The following is a 22,680-nucleotide window of genomic DNA, read 5'->3' as shown; positions in this document are numbered from 1 at the left end:
GCCGCTCCCTCGTCATCTGGTTAATGTACCTCGTTAATGGCTACAGCACAATATCGCTCACCTCCTGTACACTCCACAAACTCCAACCTTTACCTTGGGCTTGCAGTTACCGTTCCCCAAAGGGACAGAGGGATGGCAGGGCAAGGAGGGCATGGGAAATGACGTGGTGCCCACAGGAGGACAGTGACTTATCTAGCACATTGTCACAGGCCCCTGCAGAGTTATTCACGTAGCAGGGAGGCATCTAGCTACAGCAGGCATGCAGTGGCTCACACACAACAGCAAAGTTATGCTTCCCTTCCATCAAGTCTGAATCTGAATGTGGCAGTGCTGGACTGCTCAGGACAGTGTAATAGCTGCCCTGGGTTGGACGACAGCTCCTACGCCCAATGAAACAGTATGAATGACTTCTTTCAGCGTTGCTCCTCATCTATGCATACAGAAAATCCTTCCAGAAGTGCTACTCCTTTGCTGATGACAGGCAAGGCTGGCTGGGCAGGCACAGAGGGAAGGAGGCAGGAGGAAACATGCAAGCTCAGTGCATCTCTTGTTGCACTGTGAGCATCCACAGCCATTCTAAAAATGAGCAGAGCACATCAGTGCAGGCTGCAAAAAAGGCCCCAAAATCCTGCACTGGAGCGCCCCAAAATGGTACAGCACTCTGATGTGCTTCTCCTGTGCAGGGATGGGCTGAAGGCCTTGGGACAGTGGTTCCCACAGTACTAGTTCCTACCATAAGACTGTTGCATCAGTACAAGGGTGGCACTACGTTTTTGTGGCTGGATGGTGAAGACATGGGCTGAAGCTGGAAAAAGCTCACTTGGATGCACTAGTCAGAAGCACTGCAGGGCCATCGGTGTCTCAGCACAGCTCCAGGTTTACTCTCCGTGTCACAGTCCATGGGATTCAGATGGAATAATCATAGAAGATCATCTAGTCTGGTCCCGTGTGGCCAGAGCAATGTCACTCCCCAGCGCTTTGCTGGCTTTTGCTTATTCCCTGAGAAGCTGGACTCCCCCAAGGACTTTCCCATGCAGCCACCAGTAAGTATAGTCCTGGCCCTCACAGGTCCACCTGTGTTAAGAGAAATGCGTTGGTACACATTTCTTCTTTAGCTTTAGAGGCTGCTAAACAGATAGAAAAACAAAGGACAAAATCTAAGGAGTTTAGCCAGAATGCTTCAGCACCAAGGTGGTATTTATAGACAAGCCCACGGGGGAGGTAACCCAGGCACCCACTCCACTGTCACGCTGCGTTTCTCTGCAAGAGGCCACGGTGTGCTGCTCCGAGGCAGTGTTACTCATGCAGCTTGCTCAGCACCCACACGCATATGCAACCAGACCCACTCATTCACAGCAGCCCACAAAAGCATCTTAGCTCTCGCTTTGTGCCACCAGGACAAGAGAAAAGTATGGGCTATGCAAAACTACAACTTATCAAAAGTGGGATCCCTCTCCTACTGATGGTGATAGGAGTTATGCTTTTTATTCACTAAGAGCTGGAGTGGGCCCCGAATCACGCTGGCATTATGTTATGATAATGCTGGAAGTATTATAAATGCTTTGCGTGCCAGACAAATCCTGGAGCAGGCTTCCAAATCCCCTCAAAATCCCCGCTTGCGTCTCTACATTCATCCATTCATGAAATCCAGAGCAGAGCCTCAGCATCTATCCTTTTGCTCCTGGTCTCTTTCCAGCTGAATGGAAGATGAGGCAGAGTCAAGGTATTTCTTCTGGATTAGCCTTCTTTTGTCTTTCAGGTGCCAAATCTGAGGAAGAAACTGTGCTAGGGCATTTAAGAATGACATCCAGCAAGGCAGCTGAGACAAATCCCATGCCCCTTTCTCCTGTCAGAAAGTGAAGCATCTCTCATTCTCCACGAGCTCTGGCCCCCATAACCACAGCGAACTGCGGCACTGGAGAAACTGGGGCTCTGCCACCCACACAACAAAATGCGTGGCGTTCACAAGGCTGGAGGAGTGAGGCCTTGCAGCCGGCCGGAAGGAGATCTTTGTGCCACAGCTGCAGTTGTGGACATCTGGCTCCAGATGAATTCCCACTCACAAAAGGTCAGATGAGAGCTGCGCTGGCTTTGCAGTGCCCACCCGCAGGGGCCCAGGGTGGGATACACCCACCCCTGCTGCCGGCAGTGCCACAGGTGTAGATCCCCACAGCAGAGCTCACTGTCTAGATTCTTTCTGCAATCAACAGGGAGAATTCATTTGGCCTGTTTTAGATGAATGCCTTCAGATGGGATGAGCTGCACCGTGGAAATGCCCATTTCTCTTTACTATATAGCTGAACCTACACGAGCCGACATCAGTATACTTCAGTACACTTAAGCAAAGGGTTTCTCACCTTTCTGGGGGGTAAGCAGACTTTGTTCTCTGAGCTACAGCTTTCAATTCCCTATCCACTGGGCTTTAACAGGGTTTCCAGACGGCAAATTTTTCTGACAACCCGGCCCACTGGTCTAGAGTGCACAAGGCAGGAATGGAAGGAGAGAGTCTGAACTCTGCTTTCCACATTACATTAGCAGGGCACCAGCTGTTGTTATTTCAGAGAGGACAACCAGTCTCCAGCAGACACTGTGGAAGGAACTTGGGGATCAGCGGGCATCTCTTTTCTGTGGGCTCTGCAGTGCACACATGTCTTTGCAACAGTCCGGAGCTGAACAGAGAGAATTCTCAATCATGATGTGAAGATGTAAATCCCCTCCCCAGAGGTTTCAGAGATGGGGTTTTTTAATGCCTTTCTGAAGATTGTCCCATTCTAACTAGCAGAATTTCCTCTCCTGGTTCCCGTATCTTTGCCAGGGGACTCCCTACGTGATCACAGGCCAATCACCTTTCCCTTGTCAGCATTTGGCTACCCTTCCATCAAAACCAAGCATGCAGTATTTTCTCTGTCCATCCTGTTTACTTACATGCCAAGCTCCGGTGCAGAGACTAGATGTTCACAGCACCAAGGACTCTGGAGTATCAAACCACATCTCAGGAACTAACAAAAATAGCATTCCAGGGCAGCATACAGGCTGGAGCTGGGCCAGCAGTGACCAATGCATTAACACACCCTTTGAGAGATAAATACATCACCTGCTCTTAAAGAACAGCACAAGAAACGCAGGAAGCCTTGTACAGAAACTTAGCTCTTGTCCCGTCTTTAGGAAAACAGCTCAGATCCAGGCAGGAGGGGGATCTTGAGCATTTCGTATTTATTCTGCTGTCGCTGCCAGGCAGATCACATTGTGTTCCCCATGGCTCATATGGATAGGATAGCTGGAGGGATTTCTGAGGTACCACTGCAGCTGGCAAATTGTTTAAAGGCTGTGGTACTCGGGCAGGACAGGGCATTTCTCAGACAGAAACACAGAGTGTGTGTGCATCTGCACACAGCTGTACAAGGGGAAGAACCCACACTTCTATACACAGGTCAGGATGGAAAACATAGCTGTGCAAAGCTGCCTGTGCAAGTGTGCTCCAGGCACAGTACAGGTACCCATAAGGTTATGAGCCTGTGAACAGCATGCCTTGGAAAGTGCCACTTGGTACAACTAACATATCCACAGACGGAGAGGGTCAAGAACAGGAGGAGGATTAAACTGGCTAAATTTGTGGGACAAAGCCATTAGCACTGCAAGAGACCGGGATCTGCTCCCTAGCACAGTGAATTGTTCTCAATTACTTCCTCAATCTCTCAGTGCCTCAGTTCCCTGGAGGCGTGGAGTTCCCATTAAAAATGTAGGAGGATATATTCAATAGTGACTAATATGCTGTATTACTTAGAGCACTTGGGGGTGGTCCACGTGTCTAGATCAGGATATGAAGATTAATTATGGGCCACACCCTGTGATCTCCACTCAGCAAAGCCCTTATTAGCTTCTGAAGGTGAATCCAGCCCTGATGTCAACTTGCCAACCCAAACACAAACAGTTGGGGCTCACAGGAGAAAAAGGGAGAATCTATCCTCACTCTTCAGACCTTGTGCTTGGCAAAGATCACTTCTCTTGCCATCAGAGAAGCAAAACACTGGCAGGTAACCGATTCAGGATCTCCACAAGCAAAGCATAAAAGACAACATGTTACAGAGAACAAAGACCCATGAAAAATACACTGCAGAGGGCCCTTCCAATGACATTGCTTCCAGAAGATGCTTTGCCTTCGGGTGGGTTGAAGCCACACCAAATGCACCTCCAGCCATATCCCCAAACAAGACTTACAGCTCCAGCCCACCTAACTTTTCAAAGCTACTGCATGCAATGGAGGGCTGCAGAAGAAGTGGAGGGCGAGAAAGCCACAGAAGGCATCACCCACGGAGAAAGATGCTGACCAAGGCCTGCCACGTCCCCAGAAGTCAGAGATCTTGCTGGTAAGCCCATATGAAAAGCAGCCCTGGAAGCCAGGCAGCCTCTGGCACTGCTCATCCCTGCAAGACAAAATGCACAGTGATGCAAGAAAGGACCATATCCTGTCTTCCTATGGATTCAAATCTGCCCACTGGGTTTTGTTTGAAGAAGAAAAAACTGCTTTTGTGCAACTTTTTTTTGAGCTTGTAGAAATAGAACAAGGGCAAGAGAGAACAAAAGCATTGCAAAAGGCAGGTCTCCAAGAAACACTAAAAAATGAATTGCAACATTTGCCCTAGTGTCCCTTAAAAGACAGTTCTTTTCATTTCCCAAGGCTTCTGCTGTTGCAACATGAGGGTGCTGGAAAAGATTAAAAGGGCAGACGCGCTGTTTTCCTTTCAGAAAGCATTATTTTGACACTGAGCAGCCAGTTTCACACAAGGGGAGAGCGTGTGCTCACATTTTGTTACTGGAAGATTTCTTGGTCAGCTTAGGCCAGATCTCCCAGCTACAGCAATTGTTTGCCAGAAAGATGCAGCATTTGTGAGCATGCTAAAAACTGACAGGGCTCTGCACACTGGAGGCACTCGCTACTCTTCTTGCCTCAGAAGGTGCACAATTGCAGAGCAAAAACCAGAAAGACGCAAAACAACACTGCAGCTCGAGAGAGGAAGGAGAGCAAACCCAGGCATTGCTGTAGTTGGCTGGAGCTCTGTGAGACACTGCCCTGATGAGGACAAAGCCACAGGAGAATAGAACCGCTGACCCCAGTGGCACCATGTCAGGCCTGTGACGCATACAAGGTGACAGTCCCTTCCTAGGGTTGGGGCACTATCCCCTCTTTGCATTCACCCTCCACTATGAGCCACCTCGATGGGTCAGGAAACTTTTGGATGCCAACTAACAAGTGGGAAAGCTCTCCCCCTCTCCTCCTTGCCGACACATGCATGTGGAGGGAGACCTTTACGGATGCCCTCTTACTTTCCTGTCCTAGAGAACTGAAATGACATGGGATTTGGGTCCCCTCTTCTGCACCTTCCTCGGGTCAGCCCAGCTTGGAGGGAGCCAGCTCTCATTAAAGCTGCTACTGCGTTGCTAACGACTCCAAGTTCACAGTGCTCTGCCAGAGAAGCTGACAGCGTTTCACTAGGAATGCCTACAGGGGGGGTGCAGGGAGGGATTTATAACTCAGCTGCATGAAATGGGAAAGTACTCAGAGCCAACATCACCAATTTCATTTTTCTTCCTCTGTCTTTCATACACCCATACATATTCAACCAGGAAGATAAAATTTTTGGTCAGCTACCTTCCCGTTCTAGTAGCATCCACTGTCCTGCTGGCTTTGGCCATTTCCAAAGCTTTGGCGCCTATCACAGAATTAACCCTCCTGGGAGAAATACCCTTTTTCACTGTCTAATTATTCAATTCCTTCACCAGAACATCTTCCATATTCCTCAATGCTTTGAAGCTGACACAGAAAACAGAGTTGGGTGCTACATACAGAAAGAAGATATTTTACCCTCTTTTCCCGAGTGCCTCCATTTTCCCCACACCTTTTTGATCCCAACTCTGTCAGGTAAGCCAAGCAATCCCAACCACTGTAACCTTTTAGCTAAATCTTGGTCAATTCATTCACATTGGAGATCTGTGTACAGAGAAGGACTAATTACACGAACAAGGCAAGCAAGATGCATCTTGGGTGAGTTAGGAAAATTTCCTCATATGAGCCAGGATTACTCACGAAACAAAAGAATGGCTTGAAGCTCCACTGTACATTTACAGAGCCTTTCTTCCATATTTATGTGCATGCACAAACACACCCAACTTCACTCATTTACACAAGTTGGTGACACCTCACTGTAGATGTTCAGGGACACTAACAACTTAGACAAGTACGTACAGACCTATGCAACAGACTGCATAGTCTCTTCCAGTCCATAACATTGAACCATAAGCTCCTTAGATGTGTATACAAGCTCTTACGTCAATTGATGGCACAGTGAGGCTCATGACTTTCTGCACTGTGTGCACATAAGTGGGCACTTCTGTGACACATCGTTATCTAAGTAACCAAAGCAAATGCTTCCTAGCCCCACGCCAAGACCCATCAAGAAGCCCCCGAAGGCAAGGGGAGGAGGGGGTATCTGACGGACAGCACAGAACAAATGGATATTGCAGCAGCAAGATCCTGCCAAAGATAGTGAGGGACGCCCAGCCAAGACCTCTACTTGCTGGGATTAACTGGATATAGGCTCCACAGCTGGAAACATCAGGTTCTCCTCAGTGCTCTCCCAAACATCTGGGCTAAGCCACCTCCCAATACTATTTGAAGTTGCGCTTTCTGGTCTGACTGAGAGAAATTAGGACTTTCAGGGTCAGAGACCCAGGAATTGAGTCAGAGAGAGGCCCAGCAGGGAAAAGGAAAGCATCATTTGTGGACAGCTTCATTGATCACCATGGACTTTCTCCCCCAAACCCACTATTTTTCATCCCCACCCACTCCCACAACATAACACGACACAGAGATCACTCCTCGGATGGCAAAGCATCGTTCAGCCATCTCCTATTCCTCCAAAAGATAGCACTCAGAAAGCTTTTCCCTTTAAGCAGCCTCAAAGTTGGCTCTCACCACTGCTGGCACGAATGAAAGGGATTTCAGTTCCCCCTCCTCCTAAATCCCATCCCTTTCTGTTGCAAAGAAAAGGCAGAGGATGACCAAGGGAAGAGAAAAGCAACTCTCTCAGTCGCCGCTCACCTCCCTCCCGTCTTTCTGCACAGATGCATCGGCGGGCTGGAAGGGCGCGGGGCCATTGTAGTGCCCACGCAGCTTCCCCGAAAGCCGCACGCAAGCCCATGAGAGGAGCCCCAGAGCAGGTGCAGGTCTGGGAGGGCAAGGCTGGGAGCACAACGCTCCTGCAGGAGAGACACGGGCATATTTCCCCATAACCCACTCAGCCTTCCCCAGGCAAAGCAGCCTGGTGTCCTCAGGCAAAGCAGCCTGAAAAAGGGGGGGCAAAGTCATCTCCAGCACTGCAGCCCCCGGGACCCATTCTGCATTCTTTAAATACACTGGGAGGGGTAGAAAAATCGCTTTGAGTCTTTCCTGCTTCCTCCCACTCCCTGCCCGCTGCATACACACATACACACACACCCAGCCCTGTGCATAAAGGATCTCTGTCCTGCTCAGCTCAGCCATGCAATGCCTGCAAGAGGCAAGAGTTACCTTATTCCCATAGCCTGAACCGCCTTCTCTCTCCATCGTGGCTGGGAAGCTGCTCCCATTCACGCTTTAATCCCTGGGAACAGAGGCACGATTCAAAGCGGCTGTTCACCCACTGGAGTGGGCTCCCCCCAGCAACCTCCTCCTCCTTCTCTCCTCCCTTTCTCCTCGTTTGTTGGGTCCAGATTTTTTTTTTTTTAATGTATTCTTTCTTAATCCAGGCAGCAACCAAGACACTCCTTCATTGCCTTTCTGCCTCCCCGTTTCACTCGCAAAGAAACAGCATTGGAGAGCTCCTTCCTCCTCCACTGCCTCTGTGGACCTCCGGTTCCCCAGGTCTGCCTTTCTGCAGCGTGGCGTTAAGGGAAAGAAAGAGAGTGAAAGAGGGAGGGAGCGTGCAAACAGGGAGGAGGAGGAGAAGGAGGAGGAGGAGGCCAACAGGGTGCGGGAGGAAGGAGCCAGAGCGTGGCTGGCTGCTTTGTATCCAGAGCAGTGCCGACAGCCCCTTCCCTCCCCCCCACCAGAGGAGGACCTGCGCTGCTAATGGTCTGTACCAATTTATTCCACTTAGGCAGGGGCACTTCGCCCTGCGACGGGAGGAAAAGCCAGGGAAGGCTCTGAGATGGCCCCTTAAGGAATTGGTTCCTGCTCTCCTCACTCCACAGCATCACCCACTGAGTTTGCAGCCACAGGCTAGGGGAGACGCTCTCCCAGCTCAGCAGGCAAATGGAAAGTGTGAGGCTAGGAAGGGCTGGGCGTGAGGGAAGGGTCTTGCTGGTGAGGAGGCTCAGCACCTCTCTGAGAGAAAGCAGTGACCATATGCTAGGTGGAAAGCAAGGTTCCCCTCCTGCCTCTCAGGAAGGCAGGTTGAGCTCTGCTCCACTTTCTGCAAGCGCACTTTAGTGGAAGCACCCTCCACTCCTCATCATGCATGCCTCCATGCCCAGACTGATGGCTCCCCAGCTGAGTCCACTTGGGCTTTGCAAGCAGTGGGTAAGACTTGTTAGATCTCATGCAACTCCTCTTCTGTCTAGCACCATGTCTTTCCATGGCCCCACTCAGCCATCCCTACCCAAATAGCAAGGTACCCCCACGTCCACCCTGGCAGCTGACTAAGGGCCCTGGCACTGGGCAAAGGACCGCAGGAACATGCTTCCCCCACTGGAAGGAGGCTCTGGATGTGACTAGGGCTGCCCCTAATCTGGGGACAATTGCACCAAGCCCAGTGGACAGACAGGACACTTCTGTGACCTCTAATGGTGCAGCGGGACCCTAGGGATACTCCCTTCATTCATAGGGACCACCTGGAGGACGCAGGGCTTGAAGGGGCTGGGGAGCACAGTAAAGATCTTACCTCCTGATACTGCCCTTTAATAGTTAACCCAGGCAAGGCTGACTCATGCTTAGCAGCAGATTTCTCCGAGATGGCTGAACACCACAGTATGTATGCCTCTGAATGCCACACTCACAGCTGGACAGTTTAACGTGAGCTAAAAGTCAGTCCTGAGGTTGGAAGCGAGTTACCTTTTACCTGCCCTGCCACTGCTGCCTGCTCACCTGATTCCAACCAGATCAACCCCTCCATACCATCTCTTCCTGGCTACGTGTTCCACAGTGGACATGCACAGATCCACAGCTACAGCTACTCCCTTGTTAATCCCTCTCTTCCAGATCTGGTAAGATTACAGTGCCATGGTAACCTGTAGGTATAGGCAGATTTGCTTACACTTTACCAAAAAAGGAACAACAAAGAAAAATCCACAGCCTTCCAGTTACTGTGAAAAGCTTCAGTACTCAGGGAGCTGAGGTCCATATTGTGGAGCAATCCCAGTGACTCCCACAATTTTCATCAGGCTTTTCATTTTGAACCTATAGCATTCAGACCCCAGTTTTAACTTGTGGATCTCGAGGGGTACCTGGGAGCAGAGATGTCTGCTATGTAGCTTGGAAGTCAAAGCATTACCCACAAAGTAGCAAGCATCAAGACACACTGAAAAATCCTAACTGCACCATCACAGGGCCACGGACAGCAGCTCCCATACTCTTTCCCCCTGAAGTGAAGCAAGCTGGAGGACTCCACGCATGGCCCCAAGCCACTGCCTCAGGTGGAAGTGAGCATTGCTCAGACTGGCAAGGCCTGCACTGGACAAACCAGGGAGATGATGCCTCCAGGCCAGTGCTGAAGTACTTACTGTCCATGGAGGGTGATGCTTGAAGGAAGGTGCTTTGTAACAGCCTCATGCTATACCTACTCTGTGGATGAACAAGGATGAACAAGGACTGCCAATCCAGAATCCTTCACGCAGAGCTAAAGAGACTGCACAGCTAGGCTAACTTCTGCTCAGCCACCTCCTCTGTAAAACAAAGGAGCAATTCCTGCAATCAAAGGGAACATGGCCTTTTTTTGTCCTTGGTCTCATTTTCTGCAAGGTGCCTAGGGAGAGATCAGCTCCAAAGACTACTTGCCTGGGAATTTTGTGCCAATTCAGCTAGTACTAAGGATTTCACTGAACTCTATGTCTATTAAAAATGCATAATGTCCACTTATATCAAAAGGGCAGATTCAGACCCAGCGCTTTTCCAGCATGTCCCAAGCTACCTGCTGTTATGGCATTCAGGAGATGGATAGGAAGGAACTGTCCCTTGAGGCCTATATCAAGAGATAAGAAAGGGTACATTCATTGACTATTTCAGGGCTAGGTGAGAGAGGGGAAAACAAGGGAGAAGAGACATAAAAACGCTCCTGCCACAAAACCTAAACACATAAAAAGTCAGGGAGGAGGGAGAGGAGATGTGCTGCGCCTAAGATTTGTAAAAATTATGGGTGAGCAGTAACATTTCAGGCTCAGCCCTGCTTCAGTGTCTCCGAAGACTCACAAAGGTGAAAGGCACTGGGAAAAGTGTCAAAGAAGCTCAGGAGGGACATAGACACATACCAAGAGGCATTGCTGCGTCCCTCCCCTGCCCCCCCAGCTGAAAATTACAGCCTGACTCACTCAGAGCTCCTTTTTGTGATCAGAGCAGCAGAACAATGGAGCAGAGACGCTGCTCTGACATTTTCCAAGGTTGTCCCTTTGAACCTTAGCATATCGACTTGTTTGCATGCACGGTATGGAGTGTGCCACATTCACCAGAGCCAAATTCCAGGAGAGGGCAAGCCTGCCAGCAAGAGGGGTATGGGAGGAGAGGCTCAGGCAATCCTCCCGAAGGATCCCGGGATAAAGGGGGGAAGGGTGTTGTTTGCCTGGAATCCAGAGTGCTTCACAGAGCATGCGAATCTGAAACACGCAGCATCACTGTTGACAGCAGTGTATATAAACAGAGCAATATTTTCCCGCTCCCTTCCCCTTCTTATTATAGCACAAAATACCCCGAGTAAAATACATACATGCAACAATCCACTATAAAAGGAAAACAAAGCCCGAAGTGTGCATGTGCCCGCACACACACACACACACAGAGATATTCTTCTGGAGAACGTAGCATTTATTCAATACCTTAAATGTCATTCTTTAAATATTAATGCTGTGCTTCCGGCTAGGTTTATGTAAGGTTTATTACCACAGGACTGGAGGCACAAGAAAACCTAAACTAGATGCTCACAGCCTGACACACTCTGCCTGCCCCAGCCATCCGGAGGCCTGCTCCTTGACCGTCTCCCCCTTCCAGACTCCAAAGCCACGCAGCAGCAGAGCAGGGGCAGACACACTCCTACCAGGCTTTTTTCCCAGAAGGGGGCAGAGCTGCAGCTCCCTTTCCCCCTCTTCCCCATGCTTGCAGTTCACCATCTGGCACTGTCAGGAGGATCTCTGCTTGGAACCGTGCTGCTGCCAGGCACAAACACGAGCGGATGCCTCTCTCCGGCTAAACAATAACCTCATTAGCCGAGGCAGTGCAGGGCAAAGGGAAGAGCACGAGGGAAAATATTCAACAAATAGCAGGGTACGTTTCTGTGGTGCATGCACAAGCACAGTGCTGGGCTGCTGCAAGGGAGCAGCGTACCAGCTGGAGCAACCCAAGGGCTGATGTGGTCCACGTTTCCCTGTCTAACCTGGCTGGCAGCCTCCCCTGCTACCCCAATCACAGCTTCACTCCCTCCAGCAGTGCTGTCTTGTTTTCAGGCAACAGGCAGCCTGAACATGGGAACTACCTCGCCTCAGGCTTTCTGGGAGTTTCCTCAGCCCACAGGCTGGGCTCCAGATTATTACCACCTTGTGGTGCCAGACTTGAGATACCTACAGAAACAGGACGAGGAAAAAGATGGTCCAGTTTTTGAAATGACATGCCTGAGCTCTCCAGAGCCAACCTTGACATTAGGAAGGGAGAACCTCATTTGATAGTCCCACTTACCTTGTCATGCAGATGAGAGGGACCCTAGGCTCTGGGAGGGGCCATGAAGAAAAAAAACCTCAAAGCTTGGCCCCTTTGCCAACCTTAGACAATTCCCCTTCTTCCCACAGGAGGGCTGAGCAGTAGCTGCTCATAACCACAAATCAAACTAATCACTCGTGTTAACTCTCCATGCAACAAAACCCCTCAACCTATTTATGGTGCTCCCTTTAAGCACCACTGTCCAACCCACTCTCTGGAACGGATCCTTGCTCCTAATTTGGTTGACATGTGCATACTGGGCAAAAAAAAGATCCTCCAGCAAGCACCTGCTAGCCCAGTTATTATTCTCCAAGGGCCAAACAGAGGCCAACATGTTTTCAAGCAGAGCATAAGCTTCTTATGGAGTGGAGCAACACGTTCTGCTATTTGCACAGATCGTTTCCAGCGCATGCTGCTATTGCCCTTGTTGCTGTGCTACAGAGAGCAATTACCAGCCTTTTAGTCTACTGGGCTTCAGCAGGGGGGAAACTGGCGGATAATTCTGTGACAAATCTACTCTGAAGCCAAGGTTGCTTTTTCTTCTGGTAAAGGTACAGCAAGCAACAATAAACACTGTCATCCCATCCAAAATCTCCTTATGTTCCACTCAAAAAGTCTATCTCACAGGCTTCACCTACACAAGCTATCAGAGATCCTTCCTCATCACCCAGCTCGACTTCTGCGACCAGCCTTCGAATGAGCAGCGGACAGACACAGACTGATCACTCAGCACTTCCCAGCTGGGCAGTGCCCTCAGACAGACGCAAGGAACCAGACACCAACAACAGGCTTTGGAAGACGAGCAGGGCACTGATCCACCTGATACAATGAATGTCCAAAAGGACCTTTGGAGGAAAACCATTCCCTGAGTATGGCCCATCTTTACCTTGAAGCCAAGACAGGGAAATACTCTCTTCTCTGGCAGCACTGCCTGTCAGGAGCTGTTTGACCCCATCAAGGCTCTGTACCTGCACAGAGGGCATTTATACACCCTGACGTGTGGATTCAGCATGCCCTCAGGATGCTTCACAGATACATGCAAAACACATTTAGGAGCAGGTCAGAGCAAGCATTGGGGAGACCAAAAGAAAAGCCGTGGTGACATATCAGCAGGTGGTGCTCTCCCCTTCAAATCGGCAAACAAGTTAAGCTCTAGCCTGGTATTTTGCCACTGGGATTTCCTCCAGTAAAGATACCTCAGCCTAACGCAAGACCCCTCTTCTCTGCACTGCTGAGAGACAGAGCCTGCATCAGTTCAGAGCCCAGGAAAGGAGAGCCACACTTTGCACAGAGCTCCCCTTGGACACTGGTGCTTCTTAACATCTTGGAAGAAACTCTTCACGGGCTAAAGACCCATCATAGGTAAACCTAACTCAGGGGAACATCTAAAAGGAAATGGCTTAGCACGTTGCTGGGAGTTGGCAGGAGTGATTCAATAACCCCTGGACTCCTTGTCCAGCTACAGCCTTTCTCCGATCGTTATCTTGGCCAGAATCCAAGGCAGAGATTGTTCAGAGACTAGCGCAACCCAGACAGTGCTAAATCACATACATCCAAACTGTTCTCTGAGGGATTTTAATTTATAGGGAAGCACCCTCTTAGCAAACAAACATAAACAGCGATCCAGCTCTCTTCACATTGCTTTGTAATTAAGCTCCACCCAACCCTCCACACACCCATCACACAGGTCAGAAACTCTTGTCTTTGCTCTGGATGCCACAGCTTGAGACCAGAAGAGAGGAGAGGAAGCAAGAACACGTATGCACCGCTGGAATTACTGCTGGGTCTCTCAGTGTGTTAAGTGAGACAACCCCAAATGGGGACTTGCAGATGACAGAAGCACAGGCCCTTTTTGTTTGCAGGGCTCAGGAGACTTACCAGCAAGTCCAAGCCAAAGGCCTGCATTTCTCTCTGCCTTAATACTTTAGCCTTGCTATTGACACGTGCTCTGCCCCACTTCCTGCTCTGATGTTCCCACATTTTCTACCACTGCATTGCCAGGCAGCTTTGGATCTGACTGAGAGAGAACCTCCTTCAAGAGCAGTTTGTGGCACTCTGGGATTGCAACACAATGAACTGATAAAGCGAGACATAGAAGCGCATAAATAATCATAATATCTCACACGTCCCAAGATCACACAAGCAATTTAGACTCTTTTTTCGTGTCCCATTTATAAATATTCATTTCAGAGCTCTTTTAAACCAACAGAGCCTGATGCAGAATTGCTCCAAAAGCTCAAGCAGCCTGCCATTCCTGTGCAGCGTGCAGGCAAACTGCACCTCTTTGGAGCCTCACCTCATCCTGCCAGGGTGAGCATGGCCCTGCTGCCTCTTGCCTACAAATATTCACAGACCATGACAGCACAGCACAAAAGAACCAGCAGCAAATATCTCAGCATCTCCTACCACTCCTGCGGCAGTCATGTCCCTGCCATATGCCAATTCCCTGCTATTAACCTCCATCTCAAAACTATTACGTGACAACATGGGATCACATCACCTTGTCTGGGTTTCCCCCCCTGCCACTAAACAGAATCACTTGGATCTACAAAAAACTGTTGTGTTCATGCCTGGAAAAGAAAAATTAGTATGTGAACATAGTGATAAATGCTCTGATGTGCACATTTATGTTTTTATCATGTAGTTAATCAGGAAAGAGTATGTTCAGTTTAGATACAGCTCCACACTTTGCCTCTATAATCCAAATCCCAGAAGGGCCTTATAAAACCATAATCTGCAATGCAAAATTGCAAAGCATATGGGAGTGTCTATAGATTTTCCAAATCACCTGTGCCCTAATTTAATATGAATAACAATTAGTTTACTCTTATCAGTTAATTGTGCCCCTTGTGGATTCAGCAACACTGCATCTCGTCACCAAACGCCTTTGTCTGAGCAAACTTTAATTACACTTCCTCCCTCGGCCCAGCCCTACTTGCAGCTTTGGCAACAAAGGCAAAATTACTGTTAAACAAACACACCCCACACCCCCCAACAACAAGGGAGCAAAGCACATTGCTTTCTGATAGAATCAGAGAACTAAACAAAAGCAGTCCGGGGTTAGTAGCGGGGAGTGTTACTGCAGTCCCTCCAACTCAGCAAGAGCAGCCGACATCCCCACAGCATCCTAGATGAGCAGCACGAGGAGTTTCTCCAGCCCCAGACAGCAGTGACAGCCCTCCACCTGTACCTCCACTCCAGCTGCTCCAAGAGGGAGGAGATGTGCCTCCTAGCCCTGGGCACTAGCAGTAGAAGATTGGAGAAGGGTTTCATTTCACCTCCGGTGCTGTGATTAGCAGAGGACTGAGAGCCAAGGCACCAGGGTCCAATTTCCAGCTCTGCTGCTGACTCCAAATGTGCAAGGCACTTAACTCTGAGCCTGCTTCCTCACCCATTTCAACAGCAACAACATTGTCATTGATAAAGCTGATGGGATGTGCATACACACTCACCCAATGATTTGGTATCAATCCTGCACTGAAAACACTGTTAATGCACCAGTAAGCGTTGCAACATTTATCTATTGGCATGGGATACGCGTTTTCTTTTCAAGGCCCAGAAGTCCCCTTGTGAATCATAGAAAAAAACAGATTGAAGGTGACTGTGTTTCTACTTCCATTTCAGACACTGCAGGGTTTTGCACACACACAGGCCTTAAATCTCAGTTACACCATCACCTTGGCAGTAAAATGTTGCCTTTGCATAGTAGAGGATGCAGGCTACAAACCCTTTGGCAGAGATGAAGGAACAAGCCTGCAGCGCGGCAGATAAAGCCTCTGCTGTTAGGAATGTTCCCAGCCCACTAGATCCAGCCCAGGAATGGAGAGGCATCGCAGCAGTAGAGTTAGATGTCGAAGCCACAGAGGATGTGCATCTTCGCACTAAGGATGCTGAAAGCTCCAGCATGCTGCTGCTCTCTCTCCCTAGAGGACTGGTACCACCGTTGGGATCTGGCACAGATGCTCGCTTCCCCTCCACAGCACGAGGAAGTTCTGCAGCTTCTTGCCTCACAGCCTTCAGAGCAGGTGTAAGGGAAGGCTTCTTCATAATCTATGCTGATTCCTGCTCCTGCACTGCCCTGAACCCAGATGAAAAGGACACTCACCCTGCTCAAGTCAGGGAATCCATCACCTGCCACATCAAATACGCTCATCATCTTTCTACAGCATGACCTCTGTTCCTCTCTAAAATGGGACATCTCCACCCTTACAAAGGAATAAGCTGCTATGAATACTTAATTGCTTTTATTACTCTCCTGTAATTGTTATCATGACCTTTCCATGCACTATTTTGGTGTGCCTCTCACCGGGTCATTATTTCTGAGCCATAGGCTCCAGTGGAACAGAAACATTAATCTCCTACAGACAGTAGATGCAAAGCTCATGGTGTTTGACCTCTCCTGGTAAAAAATGATGCCACAAGCTAGACCAGGTTGAGCTCTGGCATTCTGGCAATGCCATGAAAGATCTCTGACTTTTCCCAGTGGATCCTCCCACCTCTCTCTTTGATAACCTCATTAGCTTAGCAAGCAGCAAAGAAAAAGAAACCACAATCACAAATTTTAAGGCCAAGTGGCACCCACTTGAGTAACTGGAACAATGTGAGTGGGGAGTCCAAGCTGCAGCAGCCAGGATAATCCTGCAGGCAGCGTTAGCTACTTGGACAGCAGAGTGAGTCACTCCCCAAACTAATTCCCAGCTAAAGAGAGAAATCAGGCTTTTATTCTCCATGGAGGTTCAAGCAACAACACCTTTGCAGTACTCATTTCTGTTCCAAGCCATCCCACACAGCACACTGCCAACCACATGCAGCATCAGTCAGGACTAGCTGGCAGGCGAGAACAGGGCCCGTCTTTTGACTGTCTAATACTTCTCAGAACAAAGCTTGTGGCTCAAGCAGGGCCACACTTTGGCTGAAGGAAGAAGCTAGAAATATAAACCGAACAAAAGCTTATTCTGCAGACCTGCCAGGTTTGGCAGTGTTCATGCAGGTCTGACAGCCTCACCCTGTAAATAAATTGTTTCTCGCGAAAGCAGGGGAGAGATCTCATCCATTTCAGATACTGCAAATCCATGTAGGCGCAGAATTGAACTGGCCTTTCTGAGAGACTGTATTTTATTAACAGTGCTGTTTAAATGGCTACCAACTTATCAAAAAGCCTTTTCATAAACAGAAATTTAACATTTACTCATTATTCATGCTCCTTTCCTCTTTCCTCCCTTGTCTCCCAGCTACTCATTCCCATCTAGAAAGAGACAAATCTCCTAAAGCAGACCTGCCAAAGCGAGCTAAAGTTTTGCTCCATCTGTGAACAGACTGCACTCCAGGTGAGGGACTGCCCAAGTCCTTTCAGGAGGAAAACAGCTCAAGCCTTGACTGAAACCTAAAGGACTACAGTGCTTGCAGGAGCACACAGACTTAGAGCAATCTTATTCACAGCATACACTGATGACATACATGCAGGCAGGAAAAGGCACAACATTTGGACTCAAGCACAGATGTGCAAACGTGCACCCTTCCTGCAGGAATACAGATCTGAGCTTTGCAAGTTGGGCTGTCTCCAGCACGTAGAGCATTTATGTCCGCGGTGTCTGTGGACGTGCGGGCTGTGCGTGGCATTCACATCCAGCAGCATCCTCTGCCAAGGAGCTGAGCCCATCATTTCAAAGGAACACACTATTATAAAAACAACAAACATCTCACTTCTAAATAACCACTTTGTTGCTGAATCTCAAAGCCCTTTTGCACAGCTGCTGCAATGCTTCTCTCACACAGGCATGACAGCAGAGACAGGAATGGAATCTGGACTCTTCCTTCAGCCACAGGGCTCCACTTGCACAGAGGACGTTTTCAAACTGACCCGAAGTGTTCCTAGAACGAAATAAACTTGGGTCTGCAAATACCCACTTTAATGCTGCGTTCGATGCTGACCCAGTTTCTCCTCCCATCTCTGTTCCAACAAATGCAGCTGTTCAATGCCAGCATAAGACAAAGAATCAAAACAGCAGGGCTCAGAGACTTGGTTGGTTACAATGCTTCACTTCAGGCCTGCAAGCTGTAGTACCAAGACACCACGCTGTATTTTTGTTGCTTGCAACAGTTCATCAGCTCATGTCCATTCAGGTAAATTAAATATTGCCCTGGTTAGTTCTGATACATGAGAACATTCTCCACCAGCAGCTGAGAAACAAACAGACAGGACAGGAATAACATTTTTCCCTTGCAATGAAAGGAGCAAGTGCAGTACTTCACTGGGAAATGGCCCTGTGAAGACAATAGTTTCTAATCTGTATGATGTACAGCGCCGTTCCCACTAGGGAAACTACTGCCATAAACACATATGGATTAACGGAAGGGGGCTTCTGCCCACAGACACTCCTGGGAAGGCTGCTCTTCAGTCCATATCCTTCCTGAGACCAAGCTCTGGATCTACCCACAAAGTTGCACACACAAGCCAGCTTATGCCCAGGTTGTTCACAGTGCTGCTCATGTAGCCAAACCTTCACTCAACCCTTACACCATGGCCTCAGGTGGGAAGCCTGATGGATTCCCACAGATACCGGCTGATGGAAGGAGCAGCCACTGCCTGTCAGAAAGCATCAGGCTCAGGAGCTGTCGCCTGCATTCAGCTCCATCCTCCCCGCCGCCTTCTTACTCTGAACAAACACTCTTAACTTCCCCTTTCAAGGGTGCATCTACCCTCGAGCGATACTGACGGGTTTCATATTCTAAATGGTGTGATTATTATTTTATATTAGGCTGGATGGATGCAAAGCTTTATGAAGTGGGCCTGCTTTTCAGGTGACCTACTCACTTCAAGGATGCCACAATAAATCTGTGAGGAAAGGAAAAGATTTGGAAGTATCCAAATGCCTGGGATAGAGGTTGGTCTTTCTCTCCTCTCCTTCTTTCCCTCTGGTCCCCCACCCTGGGGAGACAGCATTTTCTGTTTTAGAACCAGGCCTGTCCAAACACTGAGTCTTTTGCAAAAAATTAATTTCATTGCTCAGACCTATCTCCGTGAAGCAAAGCGAGAAGTGCAAGCTTTAGATTTGCAGTGTGCTCAAGTTCCTAGAGTAGGTTAGTAACAAAACCCAAGCCACCCAGTTGCCAGGCACTGCTGTAACCTACTCTTCTGAGACTTGCACAGCTCTGGACAAAGAACATACACATAGTTCAGTCCTGCAGCTCAAAAAGCCTTACCATGCTCCTTTTCTAAAACAAGAGACCCCTCCCCCAAGCCACACATACAGAGGAGAGGCTGAGTTTTGGAGATGTCAAGTCCATACTTAGAGCAAGACATCTAATATATGAATAATGGAAAAGTCTGTAGCAGCTCCATGTTTAAGTTTGCACAGACATTTGCACTTAAAGCAGACTAAAATCCCTCTGCTTCACACTTCCCTGATTGAATCCAGCATCCAAACTCAGTACAGTAACTCCAAGGGCAGTGAAACGTCCCATGGAACTTAAGTAAAATATTAACTTATATTTGCAGGTGATTTCTTTTTAAATGTCCATGAAACACTACTCTGTTGTCTTGCATCTTTTAGCTCTCCCCTGGCTAAAGTGCCAGTCACACATGCTATTTCAGCCCAGGCTGCATCTGAAGTAGCAGAAGTCAGCACAAAATAAGTTTTTTCCCCTATTCTTCCTTTCTAAGATAGTAACAGCTCAGGACACTGCTAAAAGTCTGCATGCCCAACTCATCAGCTTATATGGAAAGAGGAAGGGCCAAGCTCTACACTATATGCTCCTAATTGCCACTATTTGCCCCAAGACAATCTTCTCCAGCACCCTGAAGTCCAGTTGCTATTTCATGTGGATCTCTTTCTTCTCTTCTCTGCTGACTTGCCAGTCCAGGACATCTCTGTTTACAGGACCTGGGTTGTACCCTGGTGTCAGAGCTGTCAGCCACTTGCAGCAACTGACAGGCAGCCATTACGTTCGGCACAGTTGGGTGAACAGCCCCTTCCAGCACATTTTGTTATTCACATGCTCTGCCTGCTAATTGCTTTCTGAAATGGGAAAGAAACAGATGACGAGCAGAATGCAGCTCCTGACAAATTCCCCAGCACTGTAAATACGACTCACCTTGCTGTAAACAAGGAAATGCTAAGTGGCAGTGCTGGTTTGTGCTTAAATTAAAAAAAAAAAAGGGAAAGAAAAGAAAAAGGAAAACACACAGTACAGCAAAAAAATCTCAAACCTCTATGCTGCAAGACAGCCTGCACAAGGGTGAGAACCCCAATCTATTTTGTGTGTTTCACTCTGAAGACACCTGTGAGCCTCTGGAGAGCGCATGCTAATACCAGCCCAACTGCAAGCCACTTCACCAGCACCGATTAGTGCTCAGCAACCTCTTTGTCTTGCTGAAGATACCCAGAATCAAGTTTCCACAGGCAGGCTCTCTGTCTTCAGAACTACATCCACCAAAGAATGAGAGCCAGGAAAGGTTTAAAAACAAAGAAAAGAACTTTATTTCATTCAGACTCTAAGTATCTCTGTATCAGTTACGTTAGGTGAGTAGAGGCCTCTGCATTTTACAGTGCACAGCTCTACCACAGAACCAAGGATCTGCTGGCTCTTTGCAGGTATTATGTCGCTGCTACTTTAAGGGAAATATAATTTGCTCTTAAAAATAATGAGATTTAAAATTAATAAGCTTGGGGCTTTCAGCTTTCTGGGTTGTGAATCTGTAGGCTACACTTTTAACACACTTTCAGATTTCTTCTCTATAGCCACAAGGCCTAGAAGTTTATTTAAAAACAAAAGCTCAAGGTTCCTATGTTTCCAGGAACAGGGGCTTTACAGAGAAACATCAAATACCATTAGATCCACAATCACATTGCAAAAATTGACAACACTAGTATATAAGCACACAGTACTACTACTTACTTCCTGATCTAAACTATTGTGCAGTGATACAGTTCAACAGCATGAGTCATTCCACCCCAGAGGCAATTGCATTTCAATACTGGATGTAGAAGCAATACAAAAACCAGGCGCACACTCACAGCTGTCATTCTTTGGAGACAGAAGGTGCTGGAAGCACTAAGATTATATAGGGCTGCAAACAATGGGAAACTCCAAGAGCGACAGATAAGTAAATGCTTTCTACAGATACCTTGCAACTCCTTGTAGAGAGACCTAAGTAGAAGAAAACTTCCATGTGTGGAAAATGAACTATGTTACTGTTTGGGGCACAAGGACATCAGCTCTGATAGAAGATATCAAATAAAGTCAAGCAGATTAGGGAAAATGACCATGGAAATTTTAATTCATAGGATCCTTTTTCTGCAGACAGATGCTCATTTCAGCTTTCTATTCTCTAATCCCTTGTTCTGCAAAGCAAACATCCTAAATCCCAGATAATGTAGGGTTTACCATCTCATACATTTCCCACAGCATTAAGGCTGGCCCCAGCGATAGGATACATATGCTTAAACATCTGCATGCCCAAGTAATTTACAGCCACAAGAATCTCCTGCCTGGATTCAGCACAGAGGTGATCTCTGCATCCTATCCTCCAGCCCCAAAAGCCAGCGTGGGCCCCTGCTAAAGCAGTCAGCTTTTCCAGCAGGTATCATGGGGATTAAAGGGAACCTTTTCCTGGGAATGGCCTTTCTCTGGCACAGCCAAGATTCCTCAGCCATGTCTCCAAAGAAGAAAGTTGAGCACGTTTTACAAGCTGCCGTATTACCAGCACTCAGGAAAAAATACCATGTAGACAGCACCATGGCAGGAAGTTTGCACAGAAACTGAGACACTAAGACCTCAGATGTGTTTTTTTCCCTGTCATTTGACTTAAAGAAGAACCGACATGCCAAACTGCCCTTTTGGAAACAACAGCAAGTAATCCAGGTTGCAGGCAGCAAGCAGTTCAGTACAACATTACAAGAATGACGTTTTGCATGACCTACTTATCCTCCTAACTCTGGAGGTGCAGAAACTATGGGGAAGTATCAGACAGAAAGGGGGCTAGAAACTGCCCAAAGCCAAAAATGAGACCTGAAATTGTGCAGGAAAGAAATCAGGTGGTCTGGCGGCCAGACTTCTGCTCCTGGATGCAGCAGGCAAAAGAGCTAATTTCTGAGGGAAGAGGGAGAGGAGCAGGAGACTGAAGAAGGCTTAGCTCTCAGAAATTCATTACCAGTTTCTCAGTTTCCCTGTTTGTTAGCTCACATGATTCACAAGGAGCAGTAAGCATCTCAGAGCCTCACAGAGAGTGTTCACAATTAAACAGATATTGAAATGAATGTAATGAAATATGCATATTGTTTGCTTCCTAAAAAGCTGTTTAGATCAGACCATGAAAAGACCAGAAATTAAGGATTAGATCAACAGTCACTCTCCATTTACCCTCTAATGAGCCCTGGATGGATGTGGAACAAAGGGATAGTCTGCAAGAGCTCTAAGAGAGGTAGGAGCACTGGACACGCTCTCTGCTGATGTAAATCACCATATTGAGAAATAGTCCATAGCTCTTTGAACCAGCTGAAGATCCAGTCTGTCCTCCACACAGGGCAAAATCTCAAAAAATGTATTACTGCAACAGAGAAACCACACCTACACTATTAATAACGGTTGCATCAGCAAAGTCCTAAATGGGACTTCAAAAGATGTTGCACAGTGGCACTCTTTATAAGCTCCAGAGGCAGAGCAAGTCTTTGGGGAGCACAGGAGCTGCGGGGGCCACTCAGCCACGTTGCAAGAGCAGAGCTCAGTGGCAGGGGTAGGAAATG

The 22,680-nt window shown here is 48.1% G+C and overlaps 1 protein-coding gene across 1 annotated transcript in view; it reads right to left on the bottom strand.

Annotated features, from left to right (window-relative positions):
• B3GAT1 (beta-1,3-glucuronyltransferase 1) overlaps positions 1-7,639 on the bottom strand; it is a 38,586-nt gene extending 30,947 nt beyond the window's left edge. The window contains exon 1 of the mRNA XM_009281291.1: positions 7,568-7,639. The gene's annotated coding sequence lies outside the window, so the exon portion shown is untranslated. The remainder of the gene's footprint in view (positions 1-7,567) is intronic.
• Between the last annotated feature and the right edge of the window lie 15,041 nt (positions 7,640-22,680).

This window comes from Aptenodytes forsteri, unplaced genomic scaffold (assembly GCF_000699145.1).
Source record: "Aptenodytes forsteri isolate BGI_AS27 unplaced genomic scaffold, ASM69914v1 Scaffold324, whole genome shotgun sequence".
Lineage (NCBI taxonomy): Eukaryota > Metazoa > Chordata > Aves > Sphenisciformes > Spheniscidae > Aptenodytes > Aptenodytes forsteri.
Note: the sequence above shows the minus strand (reverse complement) of the source record. Positions and strands in the feature narration are given on the sequence as shown.